The sequence below is a fragment of the Octopus sinensis genome, linkage group LG6 (assembly GCF_006345805.1).
Source record: "Octopus sinensis linkage group LG6, ASM634580v1, whole genome shotgun sequence".
Classification (NCBI taxonomy): Eukaryota; Metazoa; Mollusca; class Cephalopoda; order Octopoda; family Octopodidae; genus Octopus; species Octopus sinensis.
The window spans coordinates 76,997,939-77,012,938 of NC_043002.1; the positions used below are offsets into that span (position 1 = coordinate 76,997,939).

Sequence of the window (15,000 nt, forward strand, 5' to 3'; positions counted from 1 at the left end):
TGCACCCGCCCTTGCCCACCCCCACCACCAATACCGGATATCTCTATATTTTTGTTCCATCTATACCGGATGTCGCTTCTCCCACCACCATTATAGGTGTCTACTCTTCGAACCCCCCTCTTCAACACGCTATTTCACCATGCATTACCCCTCTCTTGATATCCTACGTTCTACTTGCCTAGAACCTGTCATCATTTCTCTGAACCACCCCTCCCCACTGGTGCTCCCCTATATATTTCTGCACCCCCCCCCACATAAAAAGCACCATCCGAACGTGGCCGATGCCAGACCCCTCTGGCACCTGTGCAGGTGGCACGTAAAAAACACCCACTACACTCGCGGAGTGGTTGGCGTTAGGAAGGGCATCCAGCTGTAGAAACACTGCCAGACTAGACTGGAGCCTGGGGCAGTCCCGAGCTCCCCAGACCCCGGTCGAAACCGTCCAACCCGTGCTAGCGCGGAAAACGGACGTTAAACGATGATGATGATGATGATGATGATGATGATATATTATTTGTGTGTAACATAACTATGAGCATATGTATAGTGTGATCTATAAATGCAAAGCTACATGTGGTTATTACCATTGCTTATACCAGATTGTGCAGGAATGTGTCTTACTGAGATTATCATCAACAAAAAATAGAAATTCTTTGTGTACATACTTTCCTGAGCGTGATTTCTGCTTTCTAAATGTTTCTTTTCATTTACCTGTTTTTTTTTTTAGTTAGTTTTTTTATTATATTTTATTTTATTTCTATTTAAAATTGTCATGCTTTGTATGTAGCACTACTCCAGTTTTTTCTAGTAAATACTAACTCTGCACATTGTAATACAACACAGTGGTGGAATGGTTAAGGTGTTGGGCTTTTGATAAAAGTCACGGCAGGATTGTTTGCATGCTGAACAGATGCAGGTGTCATGTACAATGGCTAGCGATGGTTAGAGTACTAGTTTACTGACTAAAGTCTTGGCAGAATTGTTGGAGTGCTGGTAGATTTATCATTCTTTTATTTGTTGCTCTGGACAACATTAGTACCCTTAGCTCTCTAGATCCCTTTAAAATTTCATTGTAAAGTAAGTGAGATTAGTAGGGTTAATATTGGTTTCAAATTTTGGTACAAGGCCAGCAATTTGTGGGAAGGGGTTAAGTCAATTACATCAACCCTGGTACTTATTTCATTGACTCTGAAAGGATGAATGGTAAGGTGAACCTCAGTGGAATTTGAACTCAGAATATAGAGATGGACAAAATGCCACTGAGCACTTTGCCCAACATGCTTATGATTCTTTTCTATGGGTACAAGGTCTGAAATTTTTGGGAGGGGTATATATCGACCCCAGTACATAACTAGTACTTAGTTTATCAACCCCGAAAGGATGAAAGACAAATTTGACCTCTGTAGAATTTGAACTTAGAACGTCGTGGCAGACAAAATACCACTAAGCATTTCACCTGGAATGCTAATGATTCTGCCAGCTCACCATCTTTAATGGGTTTAATATTATCTAAGTTAAAGTTTAATAGGATAGTAGGTTGCTGCTCATAGCCTCTGAGAAATTATCTGATCAAAGGCATGCCAGTCGTGACCAACATACCTTTTTTATATACCTAGGACTATAATATCATCTGTTGCATCAACTCTTCTCTAAAACAGTAGGAAATTTGGCTGATATTTCTTACTAATTGAATGACTGCATAGCAACAACTTCATTAAGCCAGTGTTAGTAGATATTTCAGACTGGTTCAGACTGTTAGTGATGTTTTCTATACAGGATTAAATAAATTATATATAGTGTGGCTGATGAAGAGAAGCTGGTACCTAGAAGAGATGCTTGGGTGACATTGGTTACAAAAAAAATTCAAAGAAAAATGTGGACTTAAGATATTGGTAAAACAGTCAAAGAAACAACACATTCAGGACTTCAAGAGTTGATGTGTTCTGGCAGATGAATCATTGTCAGAATGGTTAAGATACTGCACTGTTGATAGACATCATGGTACTAATCTCCTTCCACAAATATTGCATTTTGCCACCAGGTAAGGATTGTTGTTTTAATTTCTTGAACAGAGTTGAAGTAATCAACATATCATAACTGCTTTAGTGACATCAGTTTAAGCAAATATATAAATTTGCTGAACTATTTAAGACTACTCTGAGATAAAAAAACCCAAAAACATCAGAGGTAAAAAATACTAAAGAAAATCTAGAAGATAAGCTAATGTGTTTTTAAGTCATGTCAGACAGCAGCTGGTATAGGAGAAGGGCAAGATGGATTTTCACTTTGCTCCTTCATTTTTAAGCTCTACTGGTCTCTGGAATCAGATTCTTAGTTGCATTACTATTAGGGAAAAAGTAAAAAAAAGCACAAGGGAAGAAAGAAACATTACTACAGACTGCTCCATGAAAGTTGAATAGAAACCTATGGAAGAGGTAGTCCTAGGAAGACATGGGACGAGGTGGTGAAGCACAATCTTCAAATGTTGGGCCTCACAGAGGCAATGACAAATGACCGAGACCTTTGGAGATATGCCGTGCTTGAGAAGACCCGTCAAGCTAAGTGAGATCATAGTTGTGGCCAATGCCAGTGTCAAATAACTGGCCTGTTAAAAGCACCCTTCAGTCATTGGGCGATATGCTGTGCTTGTGAACACCTGTTGAACCAAGTGAAATTGTAGTCATGGCCAATGCCAGTGCTGTCTGACTGACATCCATATTAGTGGCATGTAAAACGCACTGTCTGAGCATTGGGCCTCATGGAAGCAGTGACAGGTGACCTAGATACACCATGTTTGTGCAGACCTGTCAAGCCAAATGAGACTGTAGTCGTAGCTGATGCTGGTATCAAGCCAATGGCACCCATGCCAGTGGCACGTAAAAAACACCCACTACACTCTCGGAGTGATTGGTGTTAGGAAGGGCATCCAACCATAGAAACCTTGCCAAATTAGATTGGAACCCGGTGCAGTCCTCTGGCTTACCAGTTTTCACTCAAACCGTCCAACCCATGCCAGCATGGAAAGCAGACGTTAAATGATGATGATGATGATGAAATGTTTTAATTAGTGTAATTAGTTTATGTGTCCTTATGATTTGGTCAGAAATTTCTTTTATTTATTTGTTTTATGACTGAATGCAGTTCCTAGATTCAACATTTTTAGCTGCCTCACATGACAAGCAGGGATACGCACAATATACTGGAATAAGCACAATATATGCACGCTCATTAAAGAAATACACTTAAAATACTTTGCTGTTTCTACTACTACTACTACAACTACTACTAACAACAAGAACAAAAAGCAAAAACACTGGATTCCAAAGGTTCAGAAATAAGAAATATTACACTAGCATAGTGCTGGCATGTGAAACAGTACAACTTGTTGTACATGCATGGTCAAGTAACCACAGATGTACTGTTCTTCTTACTTCTAGTGTTGCAGTGATTTGTTCCTCCAAATTAGCAAGATGCATACCACTCCTGTCCAAGCCCACCTGCCTCTGCCTCACTTGTTGTGCCTCCAGTCTTTTACCATTTAAAGTTTTCATTAAACACATCGCCAGTTCCTTTGTTCTCAAAATTACAACTTCTTCCTGGCACACTTTGTCCCTACAAGCACAAACCAGAAAAATCTCAGGTAGTGCGTACCAGCCTTACATGTCTGAAGGTATTGTTCCCTTCTCATTCAGCTAATTAATAAAATTTAAAAATCTGAATCTAGTGATCAATTACATCCTTCTTTGATACACAAATGACATTTGAATTGTTCAGCATAAAATTCTACCTCATGATTTCCAATATGATGTAAATAAAATTTACTCAACATAGACGTCAGAATTTGGAAAATACTACTTGCACATGCCATTCTTCTGAACCAACAAAGTATAGTTTTGAAAGATTTATTTCATTTAATCTCAATACAATTAGCTGAAATGAAAATAGCAAATGTTAAAGGAATAATGTATATCTCACATTTGCCATTTTCATTTTAATCACCCTAGAACAGATATAAAGAACTAAAACATTTTCATTTCAAATACCCATGGATAAAAATAAAGAACAAAATAAACTCTAACACAAAAAAAGATCAAGAGGACACAAAACTTCTTTGATAAATAAAGTAAACAATTATACTATTATAAACAATTACACTACTATGCTGCCAAAATTACAATGATTAATAATGCATTTAAAGTAATTTAAAAGGTTAGTTTAGGTTGGATATGATGTGATTAATATATGCTTAAATGAGTTTACTTCCTGTTTTTCTTGGGCACATTTTGTCTTTGTATTCTTATTTATTTCAAATTAATTCTCCTACCTAAAGTTGTTAAATTGTGATTCATAGTTAACTGAAAGGTGCAGCCAAAATTGATACTTAGTGGCATTGTCAATCAGTATGTCTTAAAGTTGCTACAAGTTCTTGACATGACTGTTGTTCATTTAGCTTTGGTATCTATTTTCTACTAAGACAGACTAAAATAAATAGAGAAATACTCTTTGTCTAAGAATTTTAACTACCAAGCTATTTTATTCCATATACTAGTGTAAAATTTAAGCAATTTTCTATCAGCTAACCCTGCTTGATGTAATTTCATTACTGAGGACAGGCTCCATTTCTTTATGGTTGAGTGGTTAAATGTTGGAATGGTATCCAATATTTGTTCATAGTTGGAGCAAGCTTAAAAAATACTTGTTCTAATGATATGCAGGCAGTCACGTTTGCCAAAATCATTCTTCCAATGTAAATTCTATATTCCAGCTTCTAAAGTGATGTACAGAAGAGAAGCTGCTTTTACAATTATTATCATCATGATCATCGTTATCATCATCATCATCATTATTATTATTTATAAGGCAGCAAGCTGGCAGAATCGTTAGCATGCTGGGTGAAATGCTTAGCAGTATTTCACCCACCACTATGTTCTGAGTTCAAATTCCACCAAGGTCGACTTTACCTTTCATTCTTTTGGGGTCAATTAATTAAGTACCAGATGAGTACTGGGGTCCGTGTGATTGACTTAACCCTTCCACCAAAATTTCAGGCCTTGAGCCTACAGTACAAAGGGTTATTGCTATTATTATTATTATTATTATTATTATTATTATTATTATTATTATTATTATTATTATTCATCTAACAGCTGTGGCCTGGCAGCATCTTTAGAGCATCAAACAAAATGCCTCCTAGTATTTGTTCTGGTTCCTTACATTCTGTGTTCAAATCCTACTATGGTCAGCTTTCGTCCTTTTAAGATGAATAATTTAAACAACCAGTTCCTCTCCAAAATTTGTGGCCTTGTGCCTATGTTAAAAGTGATTGTCACTCCATGTTTCAATCAAATTTTTCCATTATTTTTCTAATCAACAAAATAAGAAGGGTTTTGGAAATCTGGATTGTTGTTATGAGACAAGAAAAATAAAAAAAATAAATAGAAATAGTGTTAGATCAATTAGCAGAAAATTTCTAACAAGTGTTTCAACAACAATGTGGTTTGATTTCTATAAATATGCAAATATGTGGGATGATGATATAAAACTTAATGTTAAACCAATGCACAAATAATAAACTAACAAAATTTTAATATCCCTGTTTTACAATAATTTAATCCTTAAACTATCATATTTCTGTTGAAATACAATCCCTCTGTTTCAATTGATTTCAAAAATAAGGAAGAATTTATTAAACTAACTTTGCCATTTATTAAGCTGTTGTTTAGAACATAAATTAACATGAAATTTTAATAGGTCTTAATGAAGATTACTTTAAAACAGTAGGTTTGCTTCATAGAACCAGGAACAGTCTCATGCCAGTTGCTATTGAAAAGGTTAAAAATTTTTTTTTTTCTTCAAATTATATTTAATTGGTAAAACTATAGTGTCATCTGCCTTTGACAATTTTTATATTATTTACTCTCTAGCTCTTCTATTGTTTCTTCTCAAATATTATTCTTAGGAGTCGTTACTGCTTTTATTCTATGTCTATTAATCTGATCTTTCATGTTGGTCAAAAATAGACAAAAAAGAAGATAAATATGGAGATGGATAGATATGTATATAGAGAGATAGATATAAATATATTTATATAAATATGTGAACTGTGGGATATAAATATAATCAAATATTAATTAATTGAAAGAACATTCATTATATTTAAGTTGAGTGTCACATCAAATTTATTTTCATGAGGAAGAGGTTGACAATAGCTTACAAAGTTTTACCAGTCATTGGCTTTGCCAGACTTTCAGTGAAAATATGTCTGTCTATCCGTCTTCTGCCTGTCTACCTATTTGTCTGTCTTTTTAGCTGTCTAATTATCTTTGTATTTATCTGTTTATTTATTTGTCTGTGTGTGTATGTATGTATGTATGTACGTATAAATGTATCCATCCATCCATCCATCCATCCATCTATCTTATCTATCTATCTATCTATCTATCTATCTATCTATCTATCTATCTATCTATCTATCTATCTATCTATCTATATATATATCTATCAATCAGAGAAAGTGAGAGGAAATCAAGCATTAATTTCAATGATCTCACTCAGTTATCATACTCATTCAGTTTAGTAGAGACTGAAAAACCAAGAGCCATTGCTCAAACTATCGTTACAAAAACCTCTCCAATATGGTTGCTTTTAATTGATTAAACAGATTTTATAGCTACTCCATTAAGTAATCAGAAGCAATATTTACTCCAGTATTCATTTTAAAAATATGTTAGCAAATAAAAAAGAGAGAAAAATTTCTCCTTGCATTTATGGTCAGCATTTCAATGTATTTTCCACTACTCAGTATTATAGCCATTAACATCTGAAATAAATCATAGCATTTTGATTTTTTTCTCTGTAACTTATTGTTTTTCTTTTTCTATTAACTAATGTTTGTCCAGCATTTATCCATATAACTTGCTATAAAAAAAAAAGAGGAAAGAACCTGTATTTTGAAAAGCGGGAAAATTAACAAGGTATTTTTTATTTGGCTTAGTAATCGTTAATAAAACAAATTTGGATTTTCTGGCTTAAGTAGATTCTTATGTACCAGAGCAGAGAGGCACCCTCATAGAATCAGTCATGCAAACATACCAGATAAAATATGGTAAAATCCAGAATCCAAGGAAACCAGTGATGGCTTGCATTTAGTCAAACCATCACCAGTTTCCTCGGTGGCATTTAATACATAGGAGAGTTTGATAAATTCAGTTGTCGTGAGGAGTGAAGAATATACTGTTTCAGACTTGGTCCTTGTCTTTCATCATGGAGTTAGGAAGAGAGAGAAACTTGTCATGATCTGTGCCAGCAGTAGTTTTGAAGAGAATGATTGATAGGACAACTTGATAACTTCCCTTACCTCGAAGCCCTTGCCCTTCATCTGAAAGTGAATATGATAGCAGCCATTTAAAAATAACAGAAATACATAACTGTCAGTAGTTGGCTATGTTAAATAATGGTTTCTAATTTAGACACAAGGCCAGCAATTTTGGAGGTAGTGAGTTAGCTAGTATCATCAACCTCAGTACTTGTTGAGTACTTTACTTTATCAACCTTGAGGAATGAAAGGTAAAGCTGACTTTGAGAGGATTTGAACTCAGAACATAGAGAGCCAGAAGAAATACACAAGGTGCTCTAAATGATTCTGCTTATCCATCACCATTTGCCATCCACCACAAAATAATAATAATGATTTTTTAAATTTCTACTATAAGCACAAAGCCCGAAATTTTGAGGTAAAGGGCTCATTGATTACACTGCCCCCCTCCCCAATACATATTTTATTGACCACAAAAGGATGAAGTGCAAAGTTGATCTCAATGGAATTTGAACACAGGATGTAATGAATTGGAAGAAATGCTGCTAAGCTGTTCTGCTGGGTCACTGCTTTTACATAATAATAATAATAATCCTTTCTATTATAGGCACAAGGCCTGAAATTTGTGGGGAGGGGATAAGTCAATTACATCAACCCCAGTACATAACTAGTACTTATTTGATTGACCCCGAAAGGATGAAAGGCAAAGTCGACATCAGTAGAATTTGAACTCAGAACGTAGTGGCAGATGAAATACCGCTATCATTTCTCCCAGTGTGCTAACGATTCTGCCAGCTTGCTGCCTTTAATAATAATAATAATAATAATAATAATAATAATAATAATAATAATAATAATAATGATAATAATCATAATAATAATGATAATAATCATAATAATAATAATAATAATCATAATAATCATAATAATAATAATAATAATGATAATAATCCATTTTACTAAAAACATGAGATCTGAAATTTTTTTAGTGGGACACTAATCAGTTACATTGATCATAGTGCTTCACTGGCAATTTATCGATTCTGAAAGGGTGAAAGGCAAAGTTGACCCTGGCAGAATTTGAACTCAGAACGTAAAGATAGACAAAATGCTGCTAAGCATTTTACCCAGTGTGCTAATAATTCTGTCAGCTCACCTTATTAATAATAATAATAATCCCTTCTACTAAAAGCACAAGGCCTGGAATTTTAGGAGAGGGGACTAGTCAATTACATCAAACCGCAATGTTTCATTGGTACTTATTCAATTGACCCTGAAATAATGAAAGGCAAAGTCGACCTCGGTAGAATTTGAACTCAACATAGCAACGGATGAAATACTGCTAAGCATTTCATCCTGCATGCTAATACAATAGAGACACAAAAGGGCAGCACCTTTTTGCAAGGGCTCAGTGACTGATAGGGGAACAAAGAAGAGGTAGTGGGGAGTGGGGAGTAATTTGTAAGTTAAACCCACATGTGTTCTAAGTGTTCAAACAGAGTGGACCTCGTTAAAGGCACCCATATGCCAGATGGTAGTATAAACTGGTAGATGAATTTAGTTTACTTTTTAATTTAGCACAAAGCTAATTTTGAAAAAAAAAAAAAAATGGCACTTTATTGGTTATGACAATGAGAGTTTCAGTTGATTGGATCAATGGAACAGCCTGCTATGGAAATTAACGTGCAAGTAGCTGAGCACTCCACAGACATGTGTACCCTTAATGGAGTTCTCAAGGAGATTCAGTGCGACACAGAATGGGACAAGGCTGGCCTTTTGAATTACAGCTACAATTTGTTTTTGCCAGCTGAGTGGACTGGAGCAATGTAAAATAAAAGTGACACCACACACTGCCAGGAATCGAATTCATGACTTTACAATCATAAGCTGGTTACTCTAACCACTAAACCACATGCCTTCACAATTGTGAAGAAAGATAGGGTAATTTCTCCAGATCAAGCTCAGCATACTTTTTCTTTTATTCTTATATATTCTTTTACTTGTTTCAGTCATTTGACTGCGGCCATGCTGGAGCACCGCCTTTAGTCGAGCAAATCGACCCCAGGACTTATTCTTTGTAAGCCTAGTACTTATTCTATTGGTCTCTTTTGACGAGCCGCTAAGTTACGGGGATGTAAACACACCAGCATCGGTTGTCAAGCGATGTTGGGGGGACAAACAATGACACACAAACATACGTACACTCACACACACACACACACACACACACACAGAAACACATATATATATATACGACGGGCTTCTTTCAGTTTCCGTCTACCAAATCCACTCACAAGGCTTTGGTCGGCCCAAGGCTATAGTAGAAGACACTTGCCCAAGGTACCACGCAGTGGGACTGAATCCGGAACCATGTGACTGGTAAGCAAGCTACTTACCACACAGCCACTCCTACGCATAATGAAAAATTTTTAAATGAGTCTTGGAGGATTTGATCTTCAAAACTTGAGCTAACAAACTAAAGGACATCATAAAGCAGCTGGATTGTTCCTCTAGCATGAGTGCTATTTCCACTGTTTTTATAAGAATTAGCATCACTTTACACAAAGATATCAAGCTACGTATTTACATATGTTAGGGAGGAAGGCAGTTGTGGCATTTATGCCTTTTCCGTTAATATTGATACTGCAATCAATCTGTTATTCAATTTCAAACAACATTTCCTCAAGTTAGGATATGGATTTCACTAACACCATCACCACAAGTCATTCAAATTCATCGCTTTTAATCTCTTACTTAATCTCCACAGCCCCCACAAATACACACACAGATGTATGTATGTATGTATGTATGTATGTGTGCATAGTACATGTGTATGTGTGCATATAGTATATATGTATGTGTGTATGTACAATATATATATATATATATATATATGTGTGTACAATATATATGTACATGTGTATAATATATATGTGATCTGTATAGTATATGTGTGTATGTGTGTGTGTGCATATGTACTCCAACTGAAGGATGCTATCATCTTAAGCCATGTTCTCCCTTCTCTCTGTTCAGCCATCTCTTCTTCTATCTAATCACTGAATGTTAAAATACTCATCCGCTCTCAATATTATATGTTGCTTTTTTTTTTCTCCTTCCACTTTCCTCTTTGTTTCTGTTTTTATTTTCCTAATGCTTATCCTCTGTCTGTCTGTCTCACTCAGTCTCTCCCTGCTTTCTCATCTCTGCCTCTGTCTCTCTCTTTCCCTCTCTTATTCCCCTGTTCCTCTCCTTATTCAAATCAAACTTAACTGATAAGCAATCTTTCCTAGCTCTCTTTCTCACTCACTCACTCACTCACTCACTCACTCTTTCTCTCTCTCTTAAACCTATTTTGGAGCTAGTGTACTGTTATTAAGGATGATAGTGATAGAAACTTCCTTTGGTATTAATACAAGGCAGCCCATGTGTAAGTAAGCATGCTAGCTTCAGTTTCATCATCAGCAACACACCACCAACTCCTCTCCCTTTCTCTCTCTCCCTCCTTCTCCCTCTCTCCTACCCACAGCCAGCCGCCTACCAGCTTTTGTTTTCTACTTTTTCCTTTTTTTTTTTATTACATGGCAGCTAAGATTGGTGAAAAATTGTTATGGAATGTAGGCATGGTAGCAGAGCTGATGCATTTACTGAAAGGGCACACCACTCTGTCGATACTGTGGCCGCTACCATCAAACGCTTGCAGTATTGGATAGATACAGTCTAGCAAGCTCTCAAGTTTATTCTGCCACAACCACTGTTGCTGACAGAGGGGAGTGTATTTTTTTCTTCCTTTGCTGACTCCATTCGGCAGCAGAGAAGAGGAATTAACAGATTGAAGTTGGCTCCAAGATATTCATCTAATTTTTGTTTTTTTCGACACTAAACACACTCTGCTGTTTTTTGGTATGTTTATTGTTTATTCTGTTCATTTCTTTCTTTTCTTTTTTTAATTGAAAATTACTGTAAAACTTGCATAACAAAAAAAACAACAAAAAGAAGTGGGAGAGGGGGTAAAAAAAAGGAGGGAAATACAAGAGTTAGGCTTAATCAAAATAACATCTTTTATAAATGAAATATTAATATTTCAGGGTTTGTTATTTCTTCCCCCAACTGAAGCAAATGTTTAATTGAAGGCATTTTTATTAAGTAATTTCTTTCAGGTTGTTAAACATATGCTTTGAGTTTTATCATTATTTTCATATGAAGATGTTTTATTCTGTTGACTCCTGTTGATAAGAGATCTGCTTTTTTATCTCTTTTTGCAGAAGAGTTACACAGCTTTTATTTTATTTTGTGCATCTGTGTGTGTGTGTCTCATACCACACACACGCATACACACACACACATTATCCATGTGAATGAATTTTTGTTTGTGTGTGTGCATAATGTGTACATGTATTAACATAGCTGATTAAAAAATACCCATAATGGCTCATCATTCCTTCTTTCACAAAACTGTTGCATCATTTAGAATACTGCATCCTTTAGGACACTGTATCAATATTATATCTCCAAATTCTGTTCATGTAAAATTTTCAGTTATCAATGTTGCAGAATAATTGGTTGCTTCACTAGAAAAGTTGAATCTAGTGTAGGTTGGTAAAACCATTTTGGAGTGATAAGAAGTCTTAGCATATATTTTGTTTGTCTGTAAAGGGTTAATCCCCAAGTATGAATCAAGTTTGATTATCCTTTCTCTTAAGCTCTTTTCTTAAGCTCAAATTCTGTCTGTTTATTATTATTTGTTCTGTTGCTCCAAGTATCTTTTTCTATGGTTTCAGTGTTAGGTTTATATGCGTTGACATTTCTTAAGAAAGATTCTTTTCTATCTGCAAAATGTTATATTCAAAAAATTACTTTCTATTTCATTACTTTATTAATTTAAAACTGAAACTTGAAAACAAATTAATTTATTTATTCTAGTATTTATTGAAATATAAAAAAAGAAGGGAAAGAAAAAAAGCATGTACAATGACATGGAATATGGTTTTTTTTTTTTGTAAAGATATCAGTGTGAGAGGTTTGACAAATTCAAAAGACTTTCACTTTGAAATTCAATTTAAGAAACATTGTCAATGAAATTTTTATTATCCAATAATGTTTTTTTTTAATCAAATAATCCCCCAAATTCTTTGTAAAATAATCTAATAAGTACTGGATAAGAAGAAACGACATATCAATTTCTTCTAATCTCATTACATAACATAAAAATAATTCCAATGTGTCCTACCCCTTCAATGAATTATTTAGTATCAGCTGCACTGAACTGCAATAAGTAAGTTTTTTTCTGAGCTGAATCTATGTGAACTAGTTTCAATTTTCAGTTGGAATTGCATCACTTATATTACCTAATACCACTAAGAAAGGCATAAATCTCCAACTTCTCATTTTTCCCTCCCAAAAGATTCAGAACTCAATAAAACAATCACATTCTTCATCTGAGTGGAAAAAAATTAATAAAGATTGGATTTTGTTTTTTACATTCAAAAAGAAGGAAAAGAAAACATAAAAATTTTACAAGTTCTGTTTTAGGATTAAAATTTAAATGATGTAGTACTTTAAGATTGGATAATGTGGCATTTATAGAGGATTAAATCATCTGTATTTTCATTGAAACTCTTTTTTTCCTCTCTTCATATTCTCTTAGCTCTTGATTGAAAGAATAATTATTTGATGTCATATTTAATAAATTATAATATTAATTATAAATGATAAGATCCATTACACTGTGCTAAATGACTCAACAACACTTGGTAGAATTAAATTTAGTGATATATATTTAAAAAAGAAACAAAAGACCCCCCCCCCCAAAAAAAATCATCTTTTAGAAATAATCATAGATTTCCTAATTGTCAGAAATGTCTTTAAGGTTGAAATACATAAAAAATTTTTATGTTTCTTCTGCTGCTGCTGCCGCTGCTGCTGCTGCTGCTACCACTACTACTACTACTACTACTACACTACTACTACTACTACTACTACTACTACTACTACTACTACTGCTGCTGCTGCTGCTGCAGCAATCTGACAGAATCATTACTACACTGGACAGAATGCTCAGTGGCATTTCTTCTGGCTTTTTATATTCTGAGTTCAAATCCTGCCAAGGTCAACTTTGCCTTCCATCCTTTCAGGGACTATCCCAGTTGAGTACTGGATAGTCGAGTAATTGACATACCTCTCTCCTAAAATTGCTGGTCTTGAGCCAAAATTATTATTATTATTATTATTTAGGTGCAGGAGTGGCTGTGTGGCAAGTAGCTTGCTTACCAACCACATGGTTCTAGGTTCAGTCCCACTGCGTGAAACCTTGAGCAAGTGTCTTCTACTACAGCCTCGGGCCAACCAAAGTGGATTTGGCAGATGGAAACTGAAAGAGGCCTGTCGTATATATATATATATATGTGTGTGTGTGTGTGTGTCTGTGTTTGTCCCCCCAACATTGCTTGACAATCAATGATGGTGTGTTTACGTCCCCGTCATCTAGCGGTTCGGCAAGAGGGACCAATAGAATAAGTACTAGGCTTACAAAGAATAAGTCCTGGGGTCGATTTGCTCAACTAAAGGCGGTGCTCCAGCATGGCTGCAGTCACATGACTGAAACAAATAAAAGAATTATTATTATTATTATTATTAGGAGGAGGAGGAGGCAGAGGTAGACTAGCTGAATCATTAGAACATCAGAAAAGTGCCTTGTGGTATTTGTCCCAGCTCTTTATGTTCCATGTTAAAATCTTGCTGATGTCAACTTTGCCTTTTGTGTTTCTTGGAGTACCATGTACTCAACTAAACCCCACTCAAAATTGTTTGCCTTATGTCAAAATTTTTTTTGATGCATATGGCATATGTGTTTCCCCAGCTGGACGGGACGCCAATCCATTGCAGCATTACTCAAGAAACAGGAAGAAAGTGTGAGAGAAAGTTGGTGTGAAAGAGTACAACAGGGGTTGCCACCACCCCCTGCTGGAGCCTTGTGGAGCTTTTAGGTGTTTTTGCTCAATAAACACACAAAACACCCAGTCTGGGAATCGAAACCGCGATCCTCCGACCACGAGTCCGCTGCCCTAACCACTGGGCCATTGCACCTCCACTTATATCAAGATTAGAAACTATTATTGTTGTTATTGTTAAAGCAGCAAGCTAGTTGAATTGTTAGAGTTTTGGACAAAAGGCATTTCTCCCAGTTCTTTACTTTCTGAGTTCAAATACCACTAAAGTCAACGTAGTCTATCATCCTATCAGGGGTCAATGAAATAAGTGACAGTCAAGTACTGGAGTCAATGTAATCATAGACTTACTCCCTTCTCCAGAAATTGGTGGCCTTATACCAAAATTTAAAACTACTACTACTACTGAGTGGTGGTGGTGGTAGTGGTGATAGTAGTAGTAGTGGTAGTAAAATGATTGATAAGCCATACTTAAGATTCTGTTGTTTTATTAGTATCTTTTGATTTTCTTAATTTATTTTTCACTGATTACGATATCACTGTTGCACCTACATTTAAAGATATTCTAGACATGACCCATCACATTCATTCATTCATTCATTCATTCATTCATTCATTCATTTAGTCTGTTTCAGGACATAATTATCCAATGTGTCCTTCCTAGTAATTTGAAAGTTGACGGTGTTTTGCAACTATTTCTAGCAAGCTGAGCAACCACATTGAGGCTGCCTTGCTGTTGTT

General features: G+C 35.3%; 1 protein-coding gene across 5 annotated transcripts in view; it reads left to right on the forward strand.

Moving 5' to 3' along the window:
• The window catches only part of LOC115213367 (disks large-associated protein 1), a 443,386-nt gene that overhangs the window by 61,118 nt on the left and 367,268 nt on the right, over positions 1-15,000 (forward strand). For 2 of the 5 annotated variants that reach the window (XM_029782311.2, XM_029782309.2), the window contains exons 1-2: positions 10,982-11,215; positions 11,320-11,322. The exons of 1 other annotated variant lie outside the window; for it this stretch is intronic. The gene's annotated coding sequence lies outside the window, so the exon portion shown is untranslated. Of the gene's footprint in view, positions 1-10,981; positions 11,216-11,319; positions 11,323-15,000 lie in introns of those variants that run through there. 2 more of the 5 variants (XM_029782312.2, XM_036504033.1) reach the window with 2 other exon arrangements.